General features: G+C 44.7%; 1 protein-coding gene across 1 annotated transcript in view; it reads right to left on the reverse strand.

The window, feature by feature from the left end:
* DOCK7 (dedicator of cytokinesis 7) overlaps positions 1–24,702 on the reverse strand; it is a 3,076,229-nt gene that overhangs the window by 1,310,615 nt on the left and 1,740,912 nt on the right. The gene's annotated exons all lie outside the window — the stretch shown is intronic.

Raw genomic sequence — 24,702 nt, forward strand, 5'->3', positions numbered from 1 at the left:
ATCCGATGCAGAAATAGCCTCAGAAAAAGGAGAAGGAAGCAGGCCCTTGAGGATTAACTTGTTTCATCTTTCATTCAGTGTCCGCTGACTGAAGCTGGCACAAAAGTCACAGGGAGGTTTTGCCGATAAATGCGGAACCCCCAAACAATACACACATTCCTCATATAGATCACTATTTGGGAGTTTACCACTGCAAGAAGAGCAGTGTTTAAACCCCATGGTCCCTTTCTTTTCAGACATAACAATAGAAACACACACAATGCTAAACTAGAAGAAAAGTTAGACAGAGAGAGAGGGAAATACCAACAATGGTACTGGGAATACCACAAGGGTAAAAAGGGGAAATACCAACAATGGTACGATAAAGAAGACACCTTGTGGGTAGAGCTGAGTGTAAAAACAGAGAAAAAAATAGTAATTTGACAGGAAAGAACTCACAAATATCTATAAAATTTGAAAAATATACCACTTAGCTGGACAGCTCAGTGAAACACTGCTATACGGCTGTGCGGCAAACGAGACTGGAGGTAACTCAGTGAAAGGCATTGTGAAGGGCAGCTTAGCTCAAGCGTTTTTGGTGCACGCAAGCTTGGTATAAGGCTGACTCAGTTCCGTGGGATCAGAACTGAACCCATCAGTGATGAATAGGAAGAGGATTAACAACTTCAGATAGGAGCTTAAAAAGGATTGATATACTGTTCTGCTGCCCAAATTGAGAATCTCTTCCACTTGCTATTATAAACTTTTTTTGTGGAAGGCTTGTGAGAAGCAAGAATAATCTCTAGGACTGGGGAAGCTAGCCTGGACTTTCATAGAATCACTGGAAGTGAAGAAACTACGTGGTCAATCATAGGGATATGAAAATGGAACGTATCTGCTCTGATGGATGGGAAATTAGCTCCTGTCTGGGATTCAGTATCCACGGATGGATGGTCAGTTTGGACTTTTTTTCACAATGTAATTTTTTGAGAGATATGCTTTTGGCTAGAGGATACCCTGCAGCTTTGATTGACCAGGTATACAAAAAAGCCTTGGTTTCAAGGCATGCTGGCAGGTTTAAACCATTTCTCTTAAAGGGGGACTGTGAGCAAAATGTTGAAGTGGATCAATCTGTATTGAATAGGGACAACATTAATTATGCCTGCTCATTTTTTACAAAATTTTCCCTAGACCACCAATCTACTTATGAGATTTTAAAGAAAAACTGGCATGTCTTTTATGGTCAAGATGACATTTTGAACAAATTGAGCTTGGAGCCCCGTATTATTATTAAAAGGGGTTTCACTATAAAAAATCTTTTAGAAAAAGAAACAAAACATTGGCTTTAAAGGTAACATGGGTACTAGGAAGTGAGTTTTTTGTGCACAGTGTAACTTTATTTTATGTTTAGATACAGTTATGATCAACAATTTTTCAATTAAACCTAAAGGCAGATATTCTTGTTACACTAAAGGGGTGATTTATGCTGCCCTATGTACAAAAAGCAGTGGTTACTACATTGGTAAAACTAAAAGATGTTTCAAAGAAAGAATTTACGAGCACCTTAGAGATCTGAAAATGGGGAATAGCACTAACGCGCTTTTTAAACACACTACTGATTTTCCAGGACATGATTTTAAATTTTTAGTATTAAAACAGGTTCCACAAGACGCAAGAGGGGGTCCGTGGAATGACTGTCTTGAGTTCAGGGAATTAGGATGGCAATTAAAACTACATGCGCTCGCTTTCCCTGGACTCAATGATAGTATCAATTTTAGTAGTTACTTAAGGTTGCTTTCTTATAAAGCTTAAAGTATAATATATATAGTGTGTGTGTATTTTTTATTTACATATTTTAACATACACTTTTTAGATGTATTTTTTGTTAAAAGCATTGTATTGTGATTTTTTTACAATGTTTATAATGTTTATTAATTTTACTATGTTTTTTGGCACCGTTTAGTTAGCCACATGACTTATTTTCAATATATAAGGCTGTCTGTCAGTCTTCCCATTTGTTCTGAGGAAGTCAGCTGATTGGACTGACGAAAGTGCTTAACTTGCATGAATAAATTTTTCATCTGAAGGGAGTTTGTCTCTGTGGATTCCTTTCTTCTTAGTATTTCTGCGTCAGTTGCTGTCGCTCCAGGACTGACGTCAGGTTGTCAGTGGTATAAAATCAGGCAGCAGATGCCATTACATCAGTTTTTCTTGCCCCAAATGTCAGGAGCCCCCAAATAGGGAGTTAGGTTACGGTGGTGGAACACCACCAGTAGAAAGTAAATACCAAAAAATTCCCTGTAAGGAGTGAGGAAGAGAGAGAGAGAAACAAGGCGGATGGAGGGTGGGAAACCAGGACTGCAGCAGTTAATACACTCGAACATCTACATTTATGGTAAGTGTACACAACTGTGCTATGTTCTTTGTGTTTCACTGTTGAAGTCATCACACTTGGGTTGATTCCCAAAGTTGAAGAAAAGGGTGGAGGCAGTCAAGAAGACTCGGGGCTGTCTAGGATGCCCTGCAAGACTGTGGTTGCAAAGCCTGCCCTGGATTTGGAGAAGATAGGCAGGTGGTAATGCTTGGTGAAGGTATGAACAGAAGTCCATGTCGCAGCCTCCAGGATGTCCCTGGTAGAGATCCTCTGAGAAAAGCTGCAGAGGTGGAGGTTGCCCTGGTGGAATGCATCCTGACCCCCTTAGGGGGCGGTTTCCTGTGGTGTTTGTAGCAGAAATGGACGCAATGTTCTACCCATTTGGAAATTGGTTGTTTGGATATGGCCTTGTCCTCTGCCCCTGCTGCAAAGCTGATTAGCAGTTGGTCAGTTTTCCTAAAGCATTTAGTCCTATCCAGTTAGAATCTGAGCTGTCTGTACACATCTAAAGAATGCAGAATTCTTTCCCCCTTGTTTTGTGGGTTAGGGAAAAAGGTGGGCAAATCAACTGATTGGTTGAGCGCCACACTGGACACCCCCTTAGGCATGAAAGTTGAGTTAGTCCTGAGGGAGACCCTGTCTGCATGGAAAATGATGAAGGGCTCTACAGCCATGAGTGATTGTAGCTCTGAAACTCTTCTAGCTGAAGTGATGGCCAGAAGCAAAGCTGTTTCCCAACAGAAGAATTTTAACTCTGCTGAGGCTGCAGGCTCAAAGGGGGGTAGTGTGAGCTTTTCCAACACAAAGTTACGGTCCCAAGCTGGGGTAGGAGCTCTTCTGGGTGGCCTTAAATTGTTAGCCCCTCTTAGGAATTGTTTGATGAGAGGGTGAGAAAAGAGAGGTGGGCTCTGTGCTGTAATGAGCAGAGATGGCAGAGGCATGAATTTTAATAGAAGAGAAGGATAAGGCCTTTGTGTACTAGGTCTGCTAGGTAATCCTGGATGAGACATAGGGAGGCCTGTACTGTTTCAGCTCTTTTAGCCTAGATCCAGGTGCAGTACCTTTTCCACTCATCAGCATAGGATTTTCTAGTGCTGGGGCATCTAGCCTCATGTATAACATCCAAAACTTGTTTGCTTAGGCAGGCAACTGGAGGAGAGGTCAGGGAATAAGTCAATCTACCAGGTTCAGGGTCTGCAATTGTGGATGCATGAATTCTCCATTCTTCTGGGTCAGAAGAGTTGGGATCTGAGGTAGGTGCAATGTTGGTAGGGGTGACAGGCTGTGGAGCAGTGGGTACCAGTGCTGGCGAGGCCAGTCTAGGGCAATCAAGATTGCCCTTGGTTTTTCCTCCCTTATTTTGAGCAGTACCCTTGAAATTAGTGGTAGAGGGGGAAATGCATAGATTGAGAGGTTTACCAACTGGAAGGATAGCGCATCCACTTTCCAGGCCTTGTTGTGAGGGTCCCTGGTGCAGAATTTGCTGAGCTGGTGGTTGTTGTGAGAGGCAAAGAGGTCCACCTTCTGGGTGCCCCATTTCTGGGTTACAAGTTTGAAGGTGCTGTGGTCTAGCTGCCACTCATGTGGGTCTAGTAGGTTTCTGCTTAAGTTGTCTGCCAGAGAGTTTTGGGAGCCTGGCAGGAATTGTGCTAGCAGGTGAATCTGCATGGCTGAAGCTGTGTGCCAAAGGGTCATGGCGAGTCTGCAGAGAGGACAAGAGTGAGTTCCTCCCTGCTTGCTGATATATCATGTCACTGTGGTGTTGTCTGTTTTGATCAGTAGAGGCCCCAGGGAGAGTAGGGGTCTGAAAGCTGTCAGTGCATGCTGAACAGCTAGCATCTCTTTCTGGTTGATGTGCAGATGTATTTGATTTGGGCTCCAATGGCCCTGAATGCACCTGCCGTCCAGGTGTGCACCCAAGGCATAATCTGATGCATCTGTGGTTAGGGTCTGGGCGGCGTGGGGTTGTGAGAAGGAAAGACCTTTGCTGTGGTTGCATGCTGCTGCCCACCAAAGAAAGTCTTTCCTTAGACAGGGTATCAAAGGTATGATAGTTTCCAGGTCCTGAGAGCGTTGACACCAAAGGCTTTTTAGGTACCATTATAGTTTCCTCATATGCAGTCTGGCAGAATGCATGATGCCATGAACCCTAGAGCTTGCTGTATTTTCCTTGCAGATAACTGGGTTCTGGTGGCTAGTTGAGAGAAGTAGCCTGTCAGCCAGGCTTGTTTTTCTGGAGTAAGGAATGCCATCTGGGATGCTGTGTCCAGGCTTACTCCCAGTAATACAATTTTTGAGTGGGGAGTAGTTTTGATTTCTTTTCGTTTATAGTATACCCCAGGGAGGTCAGTAGGTCCTTTACAAAGGTCAGGTGCTGTAACAGCTTTTCCGGACTGTCTGCCTGAATCAGGCAGTTGTCTTAAGTAGGAGTAAATTTGAATATTCCTTTGTCTGCAAAAAGCAATGGCTGGAGCCAGGCATTTTGTGAAAACTCGGGGAGCAGTGGATAAGCCAAAGGGAAGCTCAGAGAACTGAAAGTGCATAGATCCTGCCCTGAAACATAGATATTTCCTGCAAGATCCCTGATTGGGATGTGTAGATAGGCCTCTTTTAGGTTTAGGGTGGCTAACCAAGCATCCTTGGAAAGCAAAGGAAGAAGTTGCTGAAGGGTGAGCATTTTGATATCACTAGGAAGGTGTTTAGAATGGATAGATCAAGGATTGGGTGCCAAGTGCCCTCTTTTCTGGGTACCAGGAAGAGTCTGGAATAGAAACCTTGGCCTATCTGGTCTGCAGGAGCAGGCTGAATTGCCCTCATGGAGAGCAGGGAATTTACTTTTTTTTGGCCTCTGCTCACTGGTTTGGAGGGAACCCTTTTGGGGTTGGCAGAGTGTGGAAATAAAATTTGTATCCCTGGGACACTATGTTGAGGACTCATCAGTTGTTGGTAATAGAGGCCCAGTTTTTTGCATGGGAGGAAAGTTTTCCTCCTAGGGGCACAAGCGGGTGGGCAGAGGTACGGGGTGGAGGTGTGAAGTCATTGTGAGTTCTTTCCATAAGGGGGTGGCTTAGCACTCCCTGTTTTTGCACTGAAGGAACTCCGTTGCTTAGATCTCTGCTTTCCTTGGGACTACTGTCTGGGGGGTTTGCTTCCCCTAGTTCTTGTCTGAGCTGGCCTGGAGGGGGCTGGAAAGGACCAGTGCTTGGAGGGACAATGCCTACTGAACCTCAGAGGTTGGACCTGTGAGAAGTCTTTAACTGTCTGCATAGATTTAGCTTTTTCTTCCATCTTTTTTAAGACCTCTACTGTCTTGGTGCCAAACAAATTGTCTTTGTTCAATGGTGTGTCCAATAGTTTTGATTTGACATGGTCTGGCAAGGTCTGTTCCTTAAGCCAAGCATGCCTTCTAAGTACAGAACCTGTGACTGCTGCCCTGCAAGATGCTTCTAGGGTGTCAAAGCCACATTGCAAGGTGTGTTTAGTAACTTGGCTTGCAGGATGCATAAGCTCCTGTAATTCTTTATTTTCTGCACAAGCAGGAAAGGAAGATATTTTTTGTTTGAGGAGTTCCATGGTATGTTGCTGGTATTTCAGCATGTGGAACTGACAATTTAGTGCTCTAATGGCAAGAGTTGCAGAGCTGTATACCTTTTTACCCCATCTGTCTAAAGCTCTGGAATCCCTGTCCAAGGGGATGGGATTCTTAGCTGTGGTTGCTTGTATTCCTTTAGGTCCCTGGGAGATGATCTCTGGGTCAGCAGTAGGATTTCTGAAAATAAATTTGTGAGAGTCAGGGACCCTGTAATACCTGTCATATTTTCTGGGAGCAGGAGGCAGGGTGTCAAGAGTCAAAGGAAGAATGGCTAAATGTCTGTGCTGTGGAAAATCTAAGAATCTCTTGAGTCTCTTTTTGGACTGAGGGTAGTCCTGACATTCCCACTGGAAATGCTCCCTTAAAGTATGCAGGGTTTCACCAAATGAAAAATCCTCAAGAGAGGCAGAAGGAATGGATTCCTCTGCATCTGAATCCTCAAAAGCAAATAAGGGTTGTGTGTCTTCATATTCAGAAACCTCGGAGTCATCGGACTCCTGGTCAGATAAAACTACTGGGAACAAGTCTCTTTTTCTTTTGGAAGGGGTAGGCTGGCTTTCCCTAATAAGCATGATAAGATCTTCCACCATTTTAAACATTTGAGATTGAGGCATTGAAGCAGGTGCCTGAGCTTGGGTCGTCATTTTTTTAGACGTAGTTCATATCCTGGGCCTTAGAAACTCTGTAGTTTTAGAAAGAACTTAAGACGCAAAAGAAGTCATCAGTTTGTGCTGAGTATTAGTAGTGCGAAGAACTTCCTTGGAAGCTGGTGCCTGCTCAGAGGCTCCAGACCCATCCAAGGTAGAGACATCCGCAGGATCCTTAGTCAAAAGAAGAGTCTCGGGCATACCAGACACCGAATGGGTCTCGGTAGTGGCCTGCGAATCCACAGAAGTGGGCATCAGGTGCTGTGAAAGCACCTCACTGAGGACCGGCAAACTGGTGACTAGCTTAACGGAAGCATCACCAGCAGTTTTGGACCTGTGCATTCTGTCTCTGTCTTTATCCGTACATTTTTTCAGAAGATCGGTAGTTGGATGGCTTACTGAATACCGAGATCAAGAGTGAAAATATTTAGCTACGATAAGGGCCTGATGACATATAGTTCTGGTGTTGAACAAAGCACAAAAGCGACAGCGAGGTACGTCATGGTCTGGGCCTAAACAGTTGACGCAGTAAGAATGGAAGTCTCGGTGTGGTATTTGCCTTCCACAGGCGAGACAATTGTTAACTTTTTCTGACATTGAAGTATCCCCAATGGGGTAGTTAGATTTAGAAGACTTCAATTCGGAAATGTAACTCAGGTATTGGCCGACTGGCGCTCGTGAGAACTGCTTCTCCTTTGGGCTCATCGGCAAGAAAGACTGATGTAATGGCATCAGCTACCTGATTTTACACCGCTGATGACCTGATGTCAGTCCTAGAGCTACAGCAACCGATGTAGAAATACTAAGCCTCTGGTATTCGGGCCGACTGAGGACTACCCCTGGCAGGATAACCCAAGTGTGATAACTGCAACAGTGAAACATGAAGAACATCTACTGTTACCTGGGCCAGAAGGAAGTCACCAAAATGATTTTGGGGCATTCCTTCAGAATACTCAGAAGTACCCTGGATATCAGTGGAAAGGCTAGAGAAGCATACAGGAGCATTCCTGAACAAGGAAGGGAAAAGGCATCTGTCTTCAAGGCCTTCTTGCATGGAGTCTTGAAGCAGAATCTTTTCAGTTGAATGTTCAGAGAGTAGGCAAACTGGTCTACTTGAGGAACTACCAACAGATACAACAAACCTGGGAAGACCCCCCCCCCCATCAAGTTGCCATTAGTGAAGTTCTGCCCTTGTTCTGCTCAGCTTGTCTGCAACAAAATTTTGCTCTGACTGGACGTAGGAAGCCTGTACAGTTGGCTTGTGCTATGTAGCTACATACCAAGCTAACATGACTAGTCTGCAAAAAGGGTAAGACCCGGTTCCTCCTTGTTAGCTGATGTATCACATGATTGTGGTATTGACTTTGACAATATGAAAAGATCCAGGGAACCAAAGATTACTCAGAGTCGAGTGCCTTGATCAGGGCAAGCATTTGTTTTATGTTTATATGCTTAGATCTGCCCTTGATGTCCCACACACCTTGCACTTTTATCCCTCCTGAAACTGCTCCCCAAGTAAAATCAGAGGTGTCTCTGGTGACTGACTACTTTGGGGTAAGAAGGGAAAGGAAATCTGGATTTAGGGACATTTTCTGCCTCCATCGAGTGATTTATCTGCTGATAAACCCCAGCACCAGAATTTGTAGATGCTGGGACCAAAGAGACTTCAGATACCACCTGTATCTGTCTCATGTCAATCTTGCCAGGGGTATCATGAGAATCGTAGATGCCATGAGACTCAAAATCCTGAGATATTTCCTTGCAGTGACACAAATCTGAGTGGAAAGCCTTATAAACAGATCTAGGTATAGATCTATTTTTCCTAAGGAAGACAAACTATTTGAACTGAGGTTCTGTTAAGGCTACTGCAGCAGTGATCAATATGATGAGCATATTTGAAAGACTGAAGGGAAAATGAAGGTGGGACGGTTTCACTTTGATAAGGTGTGTTTGAACAGAGAAACCAGGCAGGGGTGTCCTCTGTCCCATTGGTTATTTGTTTACATTTAGAGCCACTGCAAAAGAAACAACAAGCTCAGAAATTCAAGTATGCAATAGGTATGGTAATCAAGAAAAGTTCACTTTATTTGCAGATTAACTGAGATCCCTTAATTGCTTTCCTGCATGATGCATCTACAGCATCATACCCACATTTAATGGACTGCATGGCAACCTGTACACTAAGACTTCAGATGTCAGGCACTGTTCCCGTTCAAGTTCTTGCCTTCTATCCTCTCAGCCTTTTCCTTTAGCTAGTGCAAGAGAAATTTCTGATACTGCAGCAAGACGTTCTGTCATTTGGGGCCCTGAAGACGAGGGCAGCAGAGTTGTAGGTTTTCTTCTAAAATCTGTTGAGTATCTTGCCCCTTTTGTCATCAAGAAGTGCATTCCTGTAGGAGCTACAGGCCCAGACACACACTGTAGTTTACCCAGACCTCTGAAAATTCCTCTGCCTCCAATATGTAGTTTTCCCTCATTATATGCAGGGCTTTCCTAAAGGAGACATCATCAGGGGATATGTAAAAGATCTTCTATCCTCAGTGTCGGACTCATACGGGGAAGGGGAGGAACATTTGGTCTATACGGGCCAATTCATCCACCTCTGAGTCAGAGGTGCTCTATGATTTCCTGGAGAAAGCTCTACGCACTTATTTGGGAAAGACAGACAGACATACAAACACCCCACACACACACACACACACACACATACATACACGCATACATTAAACAAGCTTATGGCAAATTACCTGTTACTCTAAAATGGCAGTATGGAGCAGTTTCATCAGCATCTTCTGACACCTCACATAGTGGGAAAAGTTATCTCTAGCATCCCTGCTTTGCTGGTAATGTAGGAAAGATGAACTGGGTGAGTGGAAGCATACGCTATGAGCATGCAAGAAGTTAAAGCTTTAACAGATATTCTCAAGATAACATGCACTCTCTGGTGGTCTCTCATGCCACCTGAAATCACTAAAAGCAGACATACATTGTGAATTTTTGCAGACAGCAGACCAAAGCTGTTATTTGTTTGTAGAAATCTTCAGACCCGCCTTCACTGAGATAGTACTAACAGTTATCACTCAAAGGGTGTGTGACACCCTAACACTGGCCCAGTAATCAAGGAGCCTCAATCCTCACCACTGGCAACAGTGGGGAAACGTACACAGTGGGAGGATGACAAGTACATACACAGTAAAGTGCAATTTCCCTTAAGAGCACACAAACACCACAATCAGTCTGATGCTGGTTTCTACCTCTTTCTCCAGATCCCCAATAAGACTCCCCACTGGCACAGCTATAGGGCTGAGATCTCAGCTGAGTGGCCAAACCAAGACCTCCAGCACGCTCTCTGTCCAACCAGTGCTTCATGTCCCTGCCCAAGTAGCTGAAACACACACACATTGAGGTTTGATTTACACACCCACAGACACACACACACCTGGGAAAGGCTGGCACAGGTTTACTAGCTATGCCCCCTTCTGCCCAGACTATAAGGTAGTTTCCACTGCCACCAGTCACTTCTTATCAGCTACTTTAAGGCCCTTAGCAAAGGATGGCCAATCCTGTGTAATGTTACTATTAATCCAAATGGTAGTTTGACCAACAGCAGGGGTATTAGGAGTGGTCCACAGTATCATCAAATAGATATGCAATTACTCTACGAGCTTAAATATCTCTAGACAGACCAACCACAGTTGAAAGGTTTAAATATATTTAATAATAAATAATAAAAGAACAAGACAATACTAAATATGTATGTATAATTCTATCACAGTTCAAAATCACAGGAAATATTTAAAACATTGCAGGACAGTCTCAAATAAAACACCTGGGCTATACTTCACTATATTCCTAACTGTATCTAAGAGAAATCACTGTGCCCTAGACTTACTTACAGAACAAAAAGCAGGCAGAAGTGGTGAGTGGATGTTTCCAGGTCAAAGACAAAACACAAAATGTCCAGTCTCTTTCTCAGAGAGTTCTTAAATTAATATCAAATACTACTGCTGGGATACTTGCAGCATGACATCACTTTTTGTCACCTGACAGTTCCCAGGATCAACAACTATTGATAGAAACTTTAGCATCTCCCTGTGAAAATACATAGCCTTCAGATGTTTACAACAGCTGGAAGACATAAAACAATAAAACACTTACAAAACAATGCAGAAGGCTCTCTAGTTATAGACATCTTGTCTCCTTGTTGGATTGAAACTAACTTTTATGATGCAGTTATAAAACAATTTAATTTCAACCATTTCTTCTAAAGTTTTGCAAGTTAATACCTTCTATGTTCCAGTTTCCACTGTTCATATACATCTACAAAATTGCAATAGTGTATACAACAGTTCTGTTTTTTTCAAGCAGGGTACACTGTGGTCACACTCTAAGCTCAGTACCATACAAACCCTTTTCACACACACTTCTGTACCAGCAGTTTAATATACACATAACATACAAGTCTAATACATTTGTAACACAAGCATACGAATTGTGTTGACATTCACAACTGACATATAATTATTTACAAAATTCCAGTTAGCTAGGTTGGCAGTGTCTCCTTCTGTCACACTTCTATATAAATCATATTAATATTCACAAATGACATATAATTATTTACAAATTTCCAGTGATCTGGGATGGCAATGTTTCCTTTTGTGACAGGGAGATAAAAGTACTAGAGGAAATGTCAGTAAGAGACTCACGGCGAAAAATTAGATTCTGGATAAAGCACCATTTAGCACTGGAACAAGACACAGCAAATCTAAAAGTAAATAATCTTTCTGAGGAGCAATACTGATGGGTATTATGTTTCTGAAGTACAGAAGTGACAGCTTAATTTTCTTGATTGATGACAGGACAATGAAGTGTGATCCAATGAAATAGGCAACAATAATTTTTAGGACGCAAGTCATTAATGCCACATCATTCTTTAGCTTTAAATCTCAAGTAAAATCATGGACATGATTAAAGACTGCTTTGGCAGAAACGATAAACACTTGGGGGAACTCTTGCTGTTTCAGTAAATATAGCAATCTTTTGAGCAAAATAAAACTTTATTAAAGCTTTTATATTACAGGAAACACAGATGTCTCACAATCAGCTGTGGGCCAGTTAACACCAAATACATGGCCCTGTCTGTCTGAACAAACTATCTGAAGGTAATGGAAGAGATCCTGTGGTCTCCATAACCGAAACTGGACAGACTAAATTAAAAAAAAAAATGAAACACTGGTGACGATATCTCTCCGCATTTCATTTAACCTGCTGTTATAGACACATGGGGTGAAGAATGCACTTTTCCTGCTCACACTTACACAGAGGGGTCATCATTCAGACAGCCATACCAGTGCAAACACTTCCTTTAATGACTTCACTCTGTTAAAGCACACTGTTACCACTGTATTTGCTACATAATGCACACATTTTCAGAAATTTGTCTCTTACAAGACCCTTATACAATCATTGTTTGCTTGGAGTCAGTATATCAGTCAATGGTAAGACAACTCATTCGTAGACACAGACAAGGACATAACTGATTAAGACAGATATGTTCCACTGCATGCAATGATGCATGTTTCTCTGACAAAACCATTCACAATTTTCAGAAAGGAGTCTGCCACTGCATTTTGGGATTAGCAATAAATGTTGACAACAGTTATCAACAGACACTACAGATGCACTGAAAATCGCCAACATCACTGAAGACCCCGAGGCTCCTATGTTGACACCCATTAAGCCCTAATGGATCTCATTAATCATCTGATACAAACAGCACAGCAACGGAAATGGAAAAGGTTCTTCCCTGGAAAAGTTATCTGTGTCATGATCCTCAGGAAGTTGACTAAAAGAAAAATCCCATGCTTTCCTTCGTGTGTGTGTGTGTGTGTGTGTGTATATATATATATATATATATATATATATATATATATATATATATATATATTTATTTATCATGGATCAGAAAGAACAGCTGTGTAAAATCTTACCATAACCATAGATATTGTTCTCTTCCATGCTGCAGTATTCTTACTGTGGGATATCCCGCCTAAGGCGTCCAGACGTTGGCTCCTATACAAAACCCTATGCCTGGTTGCTGTAGGTGCATGGGACATCACACGTAGGGCCATAAACCAGTGACCTTAAATTTGACGTCTGTACGCACAGACCTCAGAACTTGAAGGCCAGACAGTCTTAGGAGAGGAATAAGTGATTGTCAGCTAGAAGAGTCAAGTGTCATATGCTGGCTAGTTGTTCTTGGTTAAGGGTATAGCTTCCTAAAAGCTAGGAGCTAGGTTAGTAGCCCAATGTAATGCAAAGGGAAGGTGAGAGGGATGAAAAACTGCAATATGGAAGAGAAGGACATCTATGGTTATGCTAAGATTTTACACAACTATTCTATGTCCTTCTATTCCTATGCTGCAGTATTCTTACTGTGGAAGAGTACTACAGCTAGTTAGAGGTAAGGGTGGAGGTAGAGGTGTAAGATTCCAGAAACCCGTGCAGGACTGTCTTAGCAAAGCCTGCCTGGAACTGGAGTAGTGCTTGGTGAAGGTGTGGATAGTAGACCAGGTGGAAGCTTCTAAAATGTAAGCCGTGTCCAGCCCTTTGAAGAAGGCCATGGAAGTAGCCATACCTCTGGTGGAATGAGCTCTCACCCGCTGGAATAAAATTTTTCCATAGTGTGAGTCGCAAATAAATGGATTTTCTGATCCATCCTGAAATAGTTTGCTTGGAAACTGCCTTGCCCATAGCCCTGGGGTGGAAGGAGACAAAAAGTTGTTCAGATTTTCTGAAGGGTTTAGTTTTGTCTAGGCAGAATCTAAGTTGTCTGTGCACATCCAGGGAATGGAGTATCCTCTCACTCTTGTTAGTTGGAGAGGGGAAGAAGGTAGGCAGGTGAATAGATTGATTTAAGGGCAGCTTGTTTACCACTTTAGGCATGAAGGAAGGGTTAGTGCGCAAGGTCACCCTGTCTTTGTGCAAGACAGTGTGTGTGGGGGGGCAGGCCATGAGTGCCTGTAACTCTGACACTCTCCTAGCAGAAGTGATGGCGACCAACAGTACAGTTTGCCATGTACAGAGTTGTAAAGTAGCATTGCTAGACGGTTCAAAGGGGCTAAGTGTTAATTTCTCCAGGACAAAGTTTAGATCCCAGGGTGGCAGGACGGGTTTCCTAGGTGGTCTGATGTGCAAGACCACTCTCAGGAAAAGTTTAACATCTAGCCTGGATAGTAAAGGGGGGGTCTAGAGGCAGGCAGATATGGCTGAAAGATGTACTTTCACTGAGGAGTAAGAAAGGCCATCCTTAATGAGTTCACACACATATACAAGGACTAGGGAAGGGTCCTGCCTGGCTGGGGTCCCTGTCTTTACGTAGACACCATTTTGAAAATCTCTCCCATTTTGATAAGTACGATTTTCTATTAGCAGGTTTCCTGGCCTCCCTCAGGACTGTAAGCACGTCCTCTAAATAGCGGTGTATAAAGGGATTAGAAGTTTATCACTCAGAGTGTTAGTGCTAACATCTGTAGGTGAGGATGGATTAGGGTTCCCTTTTGTTGTGTGAGAAGGTCCACCTTTAGGGGGAACTTGTGGTGATTGCCCTTGGCTAGTGAGTAAAGTAGGGGGAACCAGTGCTGCCTTGGCCAGTAGTGGGTCACCAACAAGATTTTTGGTTTGTCCTTCCTGATTTTCAGTCGGACCTTTTGAATTAGAGGAAAGGGGGGAAAGGCGTAAAGAAACGGTCCCTTCCAAAGAATGCTGAAGGCATCTACTCTCCAGGCTAGTGGGGAGTGATTCTTGGTGCAGAAATTAGTCAACTGTCTGTTCTGGGGGAGGCAAACAGATCCACTTGAGAAGAGCCCCACCGGTGGACAATGTCTAGAAAGGTGTCCCTGTTCAGCATCCACTTGTGCTGTAGAGAAGATTTTCTGTGTAGAAGATCTGCCTGTTTGTTATCCGAAGAGGGTATGTATGAGGCCTGCAGTGACAGGTTGTGCCTGGAGGCGATTTCCCAGATTTGTAGGATTATTTTGCAAAGGAGGTAGGCTTTGGTTCCTCCTTGTTTGTTGAGGTACTACATGAATGTGGTGTTGTCTGTGAATATTTAGAAGGGGTCCCGGGTGGAGGGTAGGAAGAAAAACCTCCAGGGCCAAGAGAACTGCAGTCATCTCCCTGACATTGATATGTTTCTTTTGAAGGGCAGGACTCCAAATTTCCTGAACTCTGAAGTCCTTGCAGGTGGCATTCCATCCTAGGTCTGAAGCATCTGTGTAGATTAACTGTTTTGGGGAAGGCATTTGGAGAGGTATTCCCGGATTTGACGGGTTTGTTGAATCCATCACCTTAGCTCTGATTTTAGGCAAGGCAGAAAGGGGATTTGCTTGTCTAAACAGTGTAGGTGTTGTGACCACACATTCTTTAGATACCACTAGAACTTCCATATATGCATTCTTGCCAAGGGAAGCATTGGAATGGTGGCTGCCATACGCCCCAGGAGTTGTAGGAATTGTCTTGCAGAAATCTGGGATTCTAGTAAAAGGTTTTGAAAGTGAGTGGAGAGGGAGTGGACCTTTTCCTGTGGGAGAAAGGCCCACATTAGATATGTCCTGATCCTGCAGCCCAGAAAATTTGTCTTGCTGAGGGAGCAAGGAAGATTTGTTTAAATTGAGGGTGAAGCCCAGGTTTTGAAGAAGGGTGGTGGTGAACCTGAGGTGGTCCCTGAGATGGGTTTCTGTCTCTGATAGAAGGAGAATGTTGTCTAGTTAGGGGTAGAGTTGTATACCTTGGGTCCTGCAGCAAGCAATGGCTGGGGCAAGGCATTTTGTGAATACTCTGGGTGCTGTACACAAACCACAGCGCAAGGCTGTAAACTGAAAGTGAGAGCAGGGTCTAGAAAAATGTAGAAATTTTCTGTTGGAGGGTTTTATGGGGATATGAAGGTAAGCCTCCTTAAGATCCAGAGTGGCCATTGAAGGCCTGGTCTGCGATAAGAGGGAGCAGAGGTGGGAGGGAGAGAATTTTCAAAGAAGACACTTCTAGAAATAGGTTCAGAAAAGATAGATCCAGTATAGGTCTCCAAGGACCATCCTTTTTGGGGACCAGAAAGAGTCTTGAGTGAAATCTTTTTCCTTCCTGCCCGGGAGGAGTGGTTCTACTGTTTCTAGTTTTTGGAGGTCTTGAAGAATTTGTGACAGTAGGTGAATTTGGTTTTGGGGGGGAAACGGAATGGGCTTTGGGATGGGCTTTTCCCTCTAGGAAAGGAAGTATCCGTTTTGGATGACACTCAGTACCCACTGGTCTGAAGTGATGGTTTTCCAGATGGGTAAACAGTGGGATATGTGGGCTGAGAAAGCCAGATGGGCAAGGCAGTCATGCATTGCTGGGTGCATTTATAACCTGAAAGAACTGTCTAGGACTTGGTTGAGAGGTGGCAGGTCTGGAGAAGGTTTGCCTTCTGGTTCCCCTCCTGTGCCTGGAGGATGAAGGAGTGGCAGAAGAAGGGGTTCGCCTGACAAATGAGGGTTTCGCAGGGTAGTTCCTGTAATACTTTGTAAAAGGGGACACAAGCAAGTGCTTGATGTCCTGCAGTTCCTTGCTCTTCTCAAAGATGTTTAAAAAGCTCTGCAGACTGTTTTCCAAACAAAAGGTTATGGTCTAAAGGGGTGTCCATAATCTTAGTTTTAAAGTCTTCTGGAAGAGGTTGTAGGTGCAGCCAAAAGTATCTGTGGAGGACGGAAGCAGAACCTACTGACCTAGCAGAGGCCTCTGCAGCATCATAACTGCACCTAATTGAATGCCTGGATACCTGTGAAGCCAGAGACAATTTAGATGTTATGTCTGATTTGGTAGGGCAGTCAGTTGTGGCAGCCAGGAGATTAGTTGCTTGTCAGACAAGGTCTAGTGCATATTTAACCATGTGTGTCTGGTAATTTATAGCATGGAAGGCCAGGGTGGAAGAGGTGTACACTTTTTTACCAATCCTGTCCATGGTTTTGCTGTCTTTATCAGTAGGCAAGAGAGATGCAGAGGGAGTAAGTCTGGATGGCTTGTCTGGAGAAACAGCAATAACTGCAGAGTATGCCAAGGAGGGGGTGGTTAACTAAGAATCTGTGCACATTAGGAACCTTATAAAACCTGTCTGGTCTTTTAGATGCAAGTGGTTGAAAGTCTGGGTAAAAGCATCCAGACTTGCAGGTAAGACTGGTGGGATAGCTGATGGGGACAGAGACTCTACTTGAAAGAATTCAATATACCTCCTCTGGGTGTCAGTCATCTGGGTAATGTCCCATTTAAAGTACTCTTTCATCTTAGTTATTGTTTCACCAAAGGTAATGTCCTCTAGTGGTGAGTCCCCTTCAATAGATTCCTCATCTGGTGAATAATATTCTAAGGGGAGGCAATCTGGGATGCATAAGAAATGGACACTTCAGAAGAAGAGTAGTAAGGTTCTAGTCCCTCCTCTCTTCTTGGGTATTCTACATGGGGAGAGAAATGACAGGGGTAGGCGTAGGGCTGAGCACAGGAATAGTGGAAAGAGTAGAGCCTGTGGGTCATAAAGGCCTGCAGCAAAGAGTTAGTGAAAGACTGCCAGTCAGGGACTCCTTCAGGGGTAGGAGTCAGATGTTTAGTTTTCTGTTTACGTTTGGTAGGCGCTGGTTTGGGAGAAGCTCAGAAGCTTGAGTCTCAGGAATAGGAGTCTCTGAAGGCCGACTGACTGTTTTTGGTTCCCCCTCGATGTTGGTAGGAACAGATGTCTGGATCATCTCCATGGACATGTAGGCCACAACTTCTGAAGCGGCTTCCTTGGTGGGAGCCGTCGAAGTAGCCGGTTCTGTCGGACGCCCCTCAACTCCTATATTGGAAGATGGCGGGACGTCCGATTGTGGAGAGACAATGGAAGAAGACCTAGAAATTTTGGCTTTTTCCTGCAGTGGTTCAGTCAGACCAGCCGATTCGGGGTCCATTCTAAGTGCAAGCTTTTTGAGACGTTGGTTCTCTACATATACATTTAGTGCGGCCAGACATCTGTGGAAGGTCTTTGGTATGAAAGATTGGCAAATGGAACACGCAGTATGATCATGTTCCTTCCCAAGACAAAAGATGCAAGTCGTAGGTATCCTTATGCGGTATCTGACGCCCGCAATAGCATTTACCCGTTTTAGCTGACATTGGCTAATATAAAATACAGCTAACCAAGCCCAAGCAAAGAACGTAAGGTTTCCCCAATAGGATACTTAGCTTTTTAGAAGTCTTCTAGAGTAGGAGCGAAGTGAACAATGTGACGTTGTCTGCGGCTGAAAAGTTCTGAGGTCTGTGCATACAGATGTCAAATTTAAGGTCCCTGGTTTATGGCCCTACGTGTGATGTCCCACACACCTACAGCAACCAGACTTAAGCTTTTTGTATAGGAGCTGACGTTGGGTCGCCTGAGGCAGGAAATTCCACAGTAAGAATACTGCAACATAGGAATAGAAGGACATTCACAATTCTCAGAATTATGAAACAGTAAGTGGGAAGACACATGTATTTATCCTGTGACATCATCCCACAAAAACAATACAGTGTGCTTTATAACAATCAGTAATAATCTGCTTAAAACTGCAGGGTTAAAAACAAAAGTTCAAGGGACTTCCATTCATAAACAAGGCAGAAATGCAAACTGTTCTCCTGATAAGAGAACAATAAAAAAAGTTATGTACTTACCATAACTTGGCATATGTGCTATCCAGTGTCATTATTCACCACAGATGGGTCTAGGATCCGACCTCGGATCCTAGCTGGCAACTTAGACAGCTCCACAGCTCATGCTCCTCCCCTTCCCATAATCCCTTTCTACTTTCTAACATCTCAGATCGAGTTTGCTAACTGACCTGAAATGTAAAAACAAACATCTGCAACAGAAGCCAAAACTTCCCACCAGATGCAAGCAACTTCAACCTCATCAGAACCCCCAGAAGGAAGGGGGAAGGAGGGCGGGAATGCGATGAATAATGACAATGGATACACAGATGCCAAGTTATGGTAAGTACATAACTCTTTATCTGATGTTATCTGTGTCATTATTCATCACAGATGGGTCAAAGTCCCCCAGTTACTATGAACCCTGAAAGGCCTCAAGGAAGGATATGCCGGAGCATGGAGGAACCAAAGGAGGCCCTGTTCCTAGGCACCAGGTCCAATTTGTTGTGTGAAATGAAAGTATGTGAATTAGACCAAGTAGCAGCAGCACAGATCTCATCAAGGGAAAGTCTGGCCAAGAAGACTGACGACGTAGCAAACAGACCTAGTGGAGTGGGGCTTAACTGGTCTGAATAGCTCTAAATTCCAACTAGCATAAATGAAGGAAATACAACCAGCAATGCACCTGGAAACAGCCACTTTGGAAATTGCCTGGCCCTTTTTGTTCAGGGAGAAAGCTACAAAAGTTGGTCCAACTTTCTAAATTCTTCAGTTCTTTTCAAATAAAACCGCAATTGTCTGCTAACACCTAAACAATGCAAGACATATTCTCCTTTATTAGCATAATTTGGAAAGCACACCGGTAGCTGAAGCGACTGATTGAGATTTGCTTCAGAGGCCACTTTAAGGAGAAAGGAAGGATTTGTTATAAGAAACACTCTGCCCTTATAAAAAAATCATGAAAGGGGCTTAATGCACGGAGCCTGAAGTTCCAAGACCCTCTTGGCAGCAGTAATAGCTACTAAAAAAGGCTGTCTTCCAGGACAGGTCTTCAATATCACATCAATTAGCAGGTTCAAAAGGTTTTTGCATCAGAGACTGCAGCACCACTGTCAAATCCCATGGAGGTGATGGGTCCTTAATAGGAGGTCAGAGAAGAAGAACTGCTTTCAAAAAGGCTTTGCACAATTTGGAAGAAAATGAAGGCTCGATGTTATGTAAATTAGAGATGGTAGCCAACTGGAGCTTAATGGTAGAAAAACTTGTCCCATCCTGAAACAGGGAAGATAAGAAGAACAAAATATCAGGAAAAGGGGCTGAAAAGGGATCTAGATTCTGTTGTCTGGCCCAAATGGAAAACCTCTTCCACTTACTGGAATATACCTTCTTTGTAGACGGCTTTTGAGAAGCCAAAATAATGTTCTTCACTGGGGGAGGAAGGCCTAGACTGTGTAAGAATTACATGAACTGGAGAAACCATGCGGTTAGATGAAGGGTCCGTAAACTGGGTTGTAGAAATCCCCAGGGATGGGAGATAAGATCCGTAATGGGATCCAGTATCCAAGGAGGATGCTTCGGAAGAAACTTTAGGAAAGAGAACCCCGACTGATTAGGCCAGAAAGGGGCAATAAGGATGAAAGGGTTCTTCAGGTGAAGAGCTTTCTGTAAGACTTTGGTTATTAGGGGAACAGGAGGGTAAGTATAGAAGAGACCTGGAGGCCAGTCGTGAACAACAGCATCCCTGGGTGACCCCCCCGATGGGGGAATCAGAGCAAAGTAATTGCTGCATTTGTGTTGACTGGGGAAGCAATACGGTCGCAGCAAGTTTGAACCCAACAGTCGAAGATCTGCCTTGCCACAGACAGATTCAGGGGCCTCTCATGAGGACTCAAGATGGACCTGCTGAGTTTGTCAGCTAGCACGTTGGAACTCCTGGGTATATGGGTTGCAAGAAGAAAGTGGCTGGAGGACATCACCCATTTCCACACTCTCATGGTCTCTCTGCACAGAGGATAAGACCGGAATCCACCCCCCCCCCGCTTGTTGATATACCAGACAACTGCCATGTTGTCCATTTGAATTGCTATTGTCCCCAGAGGGAGGCAGTCCTGAAAGGCTTGTAACGTTAAAAGAACTGCTCTCATCTCCAGGATGCTTATGTGCAATTTGGTCTCTAAAGGGGACCATGTACCTTGAACCATCCAGCCCCGAAAATGTCCCCCCCACCCCAACAGGGAGGCATCCGTGGTCACTGTGGCCTTGGGGGGGGGGGGACAAAACGGCCTGCCTAGAAAAGTTCCTGAGACTGAAGCCACCAAAAAAGATGATTCCTGTACACCTGTGTCAGTTTTATGGTCATAGAAATGGGCTGAGACAGAATGGACCATTGAACTGCCAAGGTCCATTGGAGAACTTGCATATGATACCTGCCGAGAGGCAGCAACTGAATGGCAGCCACCATACAGCCTAGTGTTTTGAGAATTAGCTGAACAGCCAGGTGAGTTAGACTCAATAAAAGAGAGACTTGGTCCTGAATCAGTAGGACCCTGCAGGAAGGCAGTGCTGCAGTCTCTGATACCGTGTCCAGCAGGACTCTAATGAATTCCAGTTTCTGACTCGGAACAAGATTTGACTTGGGCAGGTTCACTGTGATGCCTAGATGGTGAAAGAGCCTGAGGACATACCTGGTCGCTAGTGCTAGTTGCTGCGTCATGGCAGCCATTAGAAGCCAATCGTCCAGGTACAGAAAAACCTAGAAACCCTGCAGCCAGAGATGAGATGACACCACTGCCACACATTTGATAAACACCCGGGGGGCTGTGGTGAGTCCAAAGGGCAGGGCTCTGAACTGATAATGACTGGCCCCTAGTCAAAAACGTAAATGACTCTTGGAGGGCCTGTCGATCTTTATATGATAGCAAGCATCCTTGAGATCCACTGAGCACATCCAATCATCTTTGCAAAAGAGAAGCAGAATGGACTGTACAGTGAACATACGGAACTTGGACTTCTTGACAGCAAGGTTTAGCTCACTGAGGTCCAGAATCGGACGTAGGTTCCCTGTCTTTTCCAGCACCAAAGGAAGCGAGAGTAAGTTAAGGACCATCGTTGTTCTCTGGGGACCTCTTGGATGGCTCTTTTTTGAAGGAGGTCTTGCACCTCAAAATAGGCTAACTCCCTTTGGTGGGGTGGTACATCTGGGAGAAATTTTCAAGTTGGAGGGGGCTGGGAGAAGGGACTGGAGTAACCCTGGAGATGATTTTTAACACCCTCTGATTGGAGGTGAAACTTGTCCAGGCTAGTGAGTGAAGGGAGAGATGACCCCCAACTACCTCCAGGGCAGGACAGTTGGGCAGTGCCTTAAGAGTGCTGGAAGGGCTTCTACGAGAAAGGTTCTTGGGAGCCTTGATTTTGTGGACCCCTTCTGCCCTGAGGGCAGCAGCTACCATTGAATCCCCTGCCCTGGCCTATGGAAGAGGATTCCAGGGAAGCTCCCTGGAAGGAAGACTGAGTCTTCTGGAACAAAAGCTTTACTTCTCCTCTGGGTCTCAGAAAAGAACCTCTGGGAGTAGAAAGCTTAATCCCAACCATGGAAAGAGTCTTGCCTTCCTGCTCACTGCAGATTAAATTTCTTCAACAGACAGCCCAAACAAGGTGGATCCATCAAAGGAGGCGTTAGTAAAAGATGCCTTAAAGGGTTCCGCAAACCCGCAAAGGCAAAGCCAGGAATGCCACCTGGTAGCGATGCCTGTGCCTGCCATGTGAGAGGTGGCCTCCGCAGTACTGGAGATCAACCTCATCGAGGCATTCGCTAGGGTAGTAAGAATGGACAGCCTCAGAGAGACTTGCTGGAAACTTTCCTGAGGCAACAACTCTGACAGGGAAGTGGTAAACTCTGAAAGCAAATTCCTCTGAAGCCATGACAAATAGTTGGTTGCTCTCAGACCAAAGGTCGCGGAGGCAAAAACACACTTTCCAAAACAGTCAAATGTCTGAGACTCCTTGTTAGGGTAATGGACCAAGGAGCTCAGCTAACACCTTCTTCATAGTCTCTGCCACCACGATGGCATCGACTGGGACCCCTCTGCTCCACAAATACCTATCCTTGAGAGGGCTCAGGAACTTATCAGCTTTCTTGAGCACAGGTTCCACTGTGTATGGCTCCTTCCAAGCCTTGCTGGCAACAAGGTACACAAGCTCGTCAGCAGGCCGGAGATGGGCCCATCCTGAATGTCTTCAGAAACACAGTCTCTTCTAAAGACAGGGGTTGAGAAGACCATCCACCTCTCTGTTTAAGAACTTCCAGGATGTCCCTGAAGGAAACCTCCTCAGGCAGAAGTCTGGGGGACCTGTCTCACTCCTCAAAATCAGTGGCTTCGGTGAGTGACTTTCTAGGTAAGTCCAGGTGCCTCTTCTTACATGTTCTCTTACAAAGGGGCTTCTCCACGTGGGCTCAGGGGAGGACTTTGAAGATGTGGGTACCCCAAGTGGGGAAGTGCCCATCTGAAGGCACTCGTGAGAGGCTAACCCTAGCTGGATGATGAGGCCTTAGCACCTAATTCCAAGAAAAGATGGGGAGGACCTTGAGAAGGAGAGGTAACTACCAATACTGGAGAAGGTCCTTTCTACCTTCCAGAAGGCCGACGGACTAGACAAAGCCCCCTCCCTACTCCCAGCTATCAGAGCCACTTGAGAAGGAAAAGGGACTCTGATGCAGTGCTGAAGCCCTTGGACGATATCGGCCCTGAGCTGTCTAGCATAAAAGCCCCCAAGGGAAAGGAACCATCTGAAAAATCTGGACCTCAACCCACCCAAGGGACTCTGCACTGATATCTCAGAGACAAGGCACACTCTGGTCCGAGGGCTGCAGAGCAGAGCCGCCCAGGGACCCTGACACTGTCGAGAAGGGGGGGCATACCCAACGCCGTGGGCCTCTCACTATGAATCTACAGGTCCTGACATTCTAAAACCTGTTGGGTTGGAAGAGAAGAGTGGAGACCAACAGAAGGGGAGAGCCCCCTAGCTGCATAGGCTGGGGACAGCAGCAGGCCCAACTCAATTTGGGCCTTGAGGAAACTCCTCATCATCCTATTCGTGTCCAAGGGAAGGAAACTTCTGGATGATCTGGACGAAGCTGAAGAATGACCCAATCTTGGATCCAGAGGTTTTGTGGCTCAGAGCAAGAGATGGGCTCTGACGGCTCAGATCCAACCTCCTGGAGGATCCAGAAGGCGCACCCTCTAAAACAATAATAGGATCTGACAAAAATGTCAGATCTGACAGCTTGACAGAATCCTAATACTTTGGAGCTGTACAGGACAGATCTGACTAACTGGTCGGATCTGGGGATTGCCTACTTTTACTCAGATCTGAAGGCCTCTGATCCGATGAAGACTTGGAAAGTACAGTTGTGTACACTTACCATAAATGTAGATGTTTGAGTGTATTCACTGTTGCAGTCATTACATTTGGGTTATCTGCTTGCAGGTAGCCCTTAGTCGGCCTGACTAACAAAGTCTTGGGTCCTGCATCGCTTGCTGTCCCTTCTTCCATGACGTCAGGTCGTCAGGGGTATAAAACATGCAGCCGACGCCATTACATCAGTTTTTCTTGCCCAGATGTCCGGTGCCCCCCTAATGGGAAGCGATTAAATATAAAACTACAAAGATATACCTCCAACAAAAAGGCAAATACACCAAAAAGGGTTTGAAGCGTAGTAAAGGAAAGTAGAGGTACAGTCAAAAGAAGTTAGGGGGCTGGCGGGAGGGTTACCAGGATTGCAACAGTGAATACACTCGAACATCTACATTTATGGTAAGTGTACACAACTGTACTATGTTCTTCGTGTTTCACTGTTGCAGTCATTACATTTGGGTAGATTCCCAAAGCTATGGTTGGGAGGAGGAATTTAGATAGCATTAGGGCCAGCTATAAGGCCCTGCAATACTGCAGTGGCAAAGCCAGCTCTGGATTTAGAGAAAATTGGCAAATGATAATGCTTGGTGAAAGTATGTAGAGAACTCCAGGTAGCAGCTTCTAGGATGTCCCTGGTAGGGACGCTTCTGAGAAAGGCTGTAGAGGTAGCTGCAGACCTGGTGGAGTGAGGTCTGATCCCCTGGGGGATAGGTTTTCCATGGTGCTTATACCAGAAATGAATGCAATAGCTTATCCATTTAGAAATGGTTTGCTTTGAAATGGCCTTCCCCTCTGCCCCTGCAGCAAATGCCACTAGCAGTTGTTCAGCTTTCCTTTGAGGTTTAGTCCTCTAAGTAGAATCTAAGTTGTCTGTGCACATCTAAGGAATGCAGTATCCATTCTTTATTCTGTGGATTGGGAAAGAAGGTTGGCAAATGAATGGACTGATTAAGAGCCACACTGCATACCACCTTGGGCATGAAGGATGGATTGGTTCTGAGGGACACCCT

Source organism: Protopterus annectens, chromosome 10.part0, assembly GCF_019279795.1.
Source record: "Protopterus annectens isolate FY-2018-M chromosome 10.part0, PAN1.0, whole genome shotgun sequence".
In the NCBI taxonomy this organism is placed as follows: Eukaryota; Metazoa; Chordata; order Ceratodontiformes; family Protopteridae; genus Protopterus; species Protopterus annectens.